The sequence below is a fragment of the Harpia harpyja genome, chromosome 16 (genome assembly GCF_026419915.1).
Source record: "Harpia harpyja isolate bHarHar1 chromosome 16, bHarHar1 primary haplotype, whole genome shotgun sequence".
Classification (NCBI taxonomy): domain Eukaryota; kingdom Metazoa; phylum Chordata; class Aves; order Accipitriformes; family Accipitridae; genus Harpia; species Harpia harpyja.
The window spans coordinates 8,302,243-8,307,638 of NC_068955.1; positions in this window are offsets into that span (position 1 = coordinate 8,302,243).

Below are 5,396 nucleotides of genomic sequence, written 5' to 3' on the forward strand. Positions count from 1 at the left end.
AGGGTGGTGAGACAGTGGAACAGGTTGCCCAGAGAGGTTGTGGATGCCCCATCCTTGGAAGTGTTCAAGGCCAGGTTGGATGGGGCTTTGAGCAACCTGGTCTAGTGGAAGGTGTCCCTGCCCATGGCAGGGGCATTGAAACTAGATGATCTTTAAGGTCCCTTCCAACCCAAACCATTCCATGATTCCATGTATGTCTCTTGTTACTGATTCTTAAAATATAGCGGCAACCCATCACAGGTGAGTATACTGGATCTGGGGTGCTTTACTAAGGTTTTTCTTCCAAGTGGAGTGCAATATGGCAATAGCACCAGCTTGGAGGCTTGTAACGTTTTTTTCTGCAGCTCCTTTGACAGTGCTTGTGATGAAAAACATGAGACAAGTAAATGTGAAAGATGCCTGAGTTTGAGTTACAGACAGACATCTTAACAGAAGCATTTCAGCTACAAGAAGGCAGAGATGATTTAAGATGATTGCATTTGATCTGATGGACATTTTACCAACAGGGTTTGGTATCCTGGAGCGCACTGCATTATCGTAGGGCTTCTGACAGATTATGTGAGCATTTGCATGACTAGAAACAAGCAGTTTATCTGGGGTTCAGTCATCTGTTTCCAGGGCCAGTAGATGGAGAGATGCCAGCTATGGACTGCCGCCACTTCAGTGCCTGCGGTTTGCTGTAGATCTCCAGTTCAGAGCAGGAGTGCTGAAGAGTAAAACAGGATTACACCTCAGACCTGATGTGATCACTGGGGGTTTAAGAAGGTACGAGCTGTCTAGAGACCTTCCCAGAACTGCCCCCCAGTCCAGTGTGACCTGGAGGACAGGGCTCAGTTGTCTTTCAGAAATCAGTAGCTACAAACTGCCAGCTGTTTTCAGGCAATTCTGGCGCACAGCAACCAAAACCCAAAGCTGATGTTTGAGGCTGGTAAGGCTGCAAGGATGGTGCTTAACTCGGGTAACAGGCCATAGAGGGGCTTATTGTTCTGGGTTTCCTCAATTGCTCTGGAATGGCTGATGGCATGAATAGTCCCCCCTCTGTCCCGCAGGCACAGGAGTACACAAAGGAAGGGGTTCTTCTCTCTTCCCTGCCAGCACTGGTGCACCCTCGTCATTCGATTCTTCCTCAGGGTTGGACTGAACCCGTTCATAACACCCTAACACTCAACAGCCACCTACAGCGCAGATTCGTGAAGAAAAAGCTTCACTTCTTGGAATGGCCTTTATGTTCTCTCCTTACCCCCAGATCCTCTGTCTGTATCTTGCTCTTATAGATCATGGCCCAACACCTCTTGGCCACTGCAGAAGCAGGAAAAGTGCACTTTTTTCAGCTAAAGCAGAGCTGTTGATTATTGCTGCAGCAAACAAGCTTCTTCCCAAGGTGCTTAGTTTGTGCTGCGTCCTACACAAATATAACAGAAATTGCCAAGAATCCTTGGCTGAGGGGTGGCCACAGAAGTGACGAGAGAGAAAAGCGATACATCCAAGATCTTTAGCAAGCTGGTTTTAGTGCAAGATACCCAGGTTGCCCAGTCTGGTCTCTTTGGGCCTTTTCGTCACACTAGTCCTCCCCACTCCAGAGCAGATAAGGGGAACGAGGTAGAACAAAGACAAAGCATATACTTACGTTTTCCCAAAATCAACTACACTGGCTCTGTGCAAGGCAAAATAAACATATGTGCAAAAAATAACATGCTAATAACAGCAGGATGGCCTCTGTAGGTAGAAATTTTCCTGAGCGTTTCCCTGCTTTAGAGAGGGGTGGAACACACTGGGAGCTTTCAGAAAGTTCCTCACTGATAAATAAAGCCTGTAGATTTGTTTTAAGACAAACCTCCTCTCAAAGCCTGGGCTTCAGCAAACATGTGAGAAGAGCTGCATGAAAAGCACCAGAGAATGGTATGTTTGCTGGAAGCAGGCACATCCATGATGCGTTATCCATAATAGCTGCACTGATAATTGGTCAGAATAAAAAGTCTAAAGCACTGGAAAATGTCATATTCCATATACATGTTAACAGCTCACACGCAAGCTACAGCAGAATCAACTCATCTTGCCACTGATGTGGAAACAAAAGAATTTCAGTGCAAGCTTGGAAGAGGAGTGACAGACTGACAGGAACAGGCTGAGCCTCAGCAAAACTCAACCTCTGGCCATTAAGACAATAGGAATATGTCAACAGGTCACAGGCTAAATACACACAGCTGCTGAAAAGCCTGATCCCTTCACCTCCTTCACTCTGTTGGCTAATGGATATGCTCACCTTTCTCCCCTGTAGCACCCTAGGACTCCTGGGTGCTGAAGGAATCAGGAAAACAAAGGCAGGGTAACTGCCAGGCACCATGGTCTCACCTCTCCGTTATCAGCTGGTGACTGCAGGGACACCACAACCTTCTGCATGTTCATGAGGCAGCGAGACTTCTTGCCTGCCCTCTCAGACTGATGCAAACCAGCTCTCTGCAGCAGAGGTTAACCTTGTCCTTGGTTCCAAGATGGTTTTTGTTCTGCCTCGTCTCAGCCCAGGACTAAATCAGGTCCTGTGTGCATCTGTTTAGTTCCAGCTAGAGAGAGCTGTAACTCTTATCATTCCCGGATTTTCTAGCAAAAATTAAAATTGGAAAATCTAGCAAAAAATTAAAATTACTCTTCATCCCAGAGCATCTAGGACCTCCTTTCAGGCTCAGCTTGCTGTCTGGCACTGGACTAATCCTACTACCTGCAGGCCATAGCTTGTTCCTGGCTAGAACTTCCTGGTGTTCAATATTCAGATCATTTTGGACTGAAGCTATTGTATGGAGCATGAGACCAAAGAGCAAAATGGCTGCCAAAACAGACACACAAGCTAGAGTGGTAGTAGCTGCAGATATTCTGGAGTGATATAACAGAACGTGGTCCATAAGCCAAAGGGCTGAGGTCTACAGCCAGTCTGGAGCTCTAGCACCTTTATACTAAATGGCAGTACACATAGAAGATATCTTCTTCTGATGTCCTGCTGCCTTTAACAGTCAAGCACCCAGAGAATAAAAGCAGGGCAGAGCTTGCTTATAAAGAAAGGATGGTGAACCCCTGAAACATGGAGGGCAAGAACAGCCAAAGGTAAAAATGGAAGGAAAGGACTGGGACAAGTGCAGCATGATTCACTCAGAACTAACAACCTGTTCCCAGGTGGCATAGGCAGACAACCCTAAATGTACTGAAGGATGCGGATGTGCCTTCATGTCAGAATTCAGTTGAGCCTGTTACAGACAACGTATGTGCAGTCTGTAGCACGCAGCAGACAATTTTTCAAACTATTTTTCTCAATGTAACAAGGATTTTATTGTGTGGAAATCTCATCAGAGTGGCAGCTTAGAGTTAATCCACGTTTAATTACAAATTCTATCTTATGAACACCAATTTATGAATTGCTTAAATTATTAATCTCTTAGCAGAAAAATAGCATGCTAAAGTCCTGTACTGGCAAAACCATGCCAGGTTTAACACAAAATCAATATTGATTTGGGATAGGAAATGAGAACTACCAAAAAAAAAGCCCTACTCCCAAAACCCGCAGCCTGCTAATGCTCACAACTATCTGCATATAATTAATTACCTACAAGGGGCTTGGGAAATACCAGTGAAGAACAGATAAGAAACTGTCAGCAACGCCATCAAGGCTTTTATTTTGGCAATTAGTACATTAGGAATCTTCCTGCTGTAAGATCTGGTAGTGCTCAACAACTGAAATTATTATACTACCAGAAGCGTACATACCTCAATATACATTTTGCTATAGTCTCATCACGTTCAGTTGTCAGCTGACAGGAGATATGTCAGTATACTCCATATTTCAGTCCTGGGTACTATAGTATAAAATATTTAAGAGCTTTGCAGGACATTTATTAAGCACCACTAAAGCAACAGATGCTCAGGTCCCTCAATTCTCAATTTTTGTGCTGCGAGAACTCCTTAAACCTACCATTCTTAACTCCTAGTAAAATAAACTGCTGCAGTGAACTTGAATGGATAAGGCAATGAACAATTTTATCTCCTTCCATCTTTGTGCTACAGTAGACCCTACATTCAGCACAGAAGAGCTGTCACTACTGCCTAGTCTGGAGAGGGAAGTCACAGAGGCCGTGCAACTTTCACAAGAAAAGCAGCGTGTCTGCCACCAGACAAGTTCAGCAAGATAGACTGAACGCCTCCAATATCTGTACGAGTTTGCCTCAACTTCTGGATCAGAAAGCTGCTTCTTTTATTTACATCAGGCAACACATATTATTTTTACCCATGCTCCACATTAACAGTGATGGAAATACACACACTTAATACACTGTGCAGACGCATGCAGTCTTCAGGAGAGTCATTTTGTGGTTAAACTCCTGGAAGGACCTTCTCTGAGAGTATGAGAGCTACTGTTTTTATTTCTTTACCAGACTCAAGAGGGACCATTCACATGACTGTATATATACATACAGACATATGGGTTCACTTTGGCGCAGTACTCTGGGACGCGACTTGACCCAACCAAGCACACATTTACTTTCATGTTGTGCAACAGCAGGACAAGGAGATGAAGCAGCGCAACCCCATGGGCGCCAGCAAGCTGATTTCCTCCAGACTTACGTATTCGTTGCATCAAGCCCGTGCTCATCAAGAGCCTGATCGAGCAAATCAGGTAAGCAAGCAAGTGACGTTCAGTCACGGTTTAATTACAGACTAGCAGGCCCAGACACCAGCGTCCCGCAGGCCGACATCCTCAGAAGGACCCGAACCGCCGCTCCTGCTGCTCGCCCTCCCCTCTCCCCTCCCGGCCTGCAGGCCGGCCGCGGCACCGGCTGGCTCACAGCAGGACAGGGCACCGGCAGAGCCCGCCCGGCCCCGGACGGCTTCGCCCGGCAGCACGAGGCACCTAGGGCGCAGAGCGCCCGTGCCCACAGCCGGCCCCTCGGCGCCACCCGCGGGACGGGAGCCTTAGCGTGGGAGGCTGGGCTGGGCTGGGCCCGGCCCGCACGGCGGCTGCTCCACCCGCCGCCCGCCCCCCGGGCCGGCGTTAACCCTGCCGGGCAGCGCCCCCGCACCGACGGCCCCGGGCCGCAGGGAGCCAACGCCGGGCCCGCTCCCCTCAGACGGAAGCTCCACCGCCGGCCCGGCCCGGCCCGGCCCGCCGCAAGGGCGGGGCGGGGGCGGGGGCGGCCCCGCGCACGCCCTGCGCGCTCCCCGCGCTCCCTTTGTTCGGGAGGCCACGGGCGGCGCTGCCCCTTTAAATCCCCCCAGCTCCGGCCCTACCGGCGCGCCGGGGTGAAGGCGCTGCGCGATTGGTTACGGCGTCTCCTTCTCATTGGTCTCCGGGAGGAACGGCGCATCCCGCCTCCCAAGTCTCATAGGCGCCGCCGGCTGCTCGTCTAGAGCGT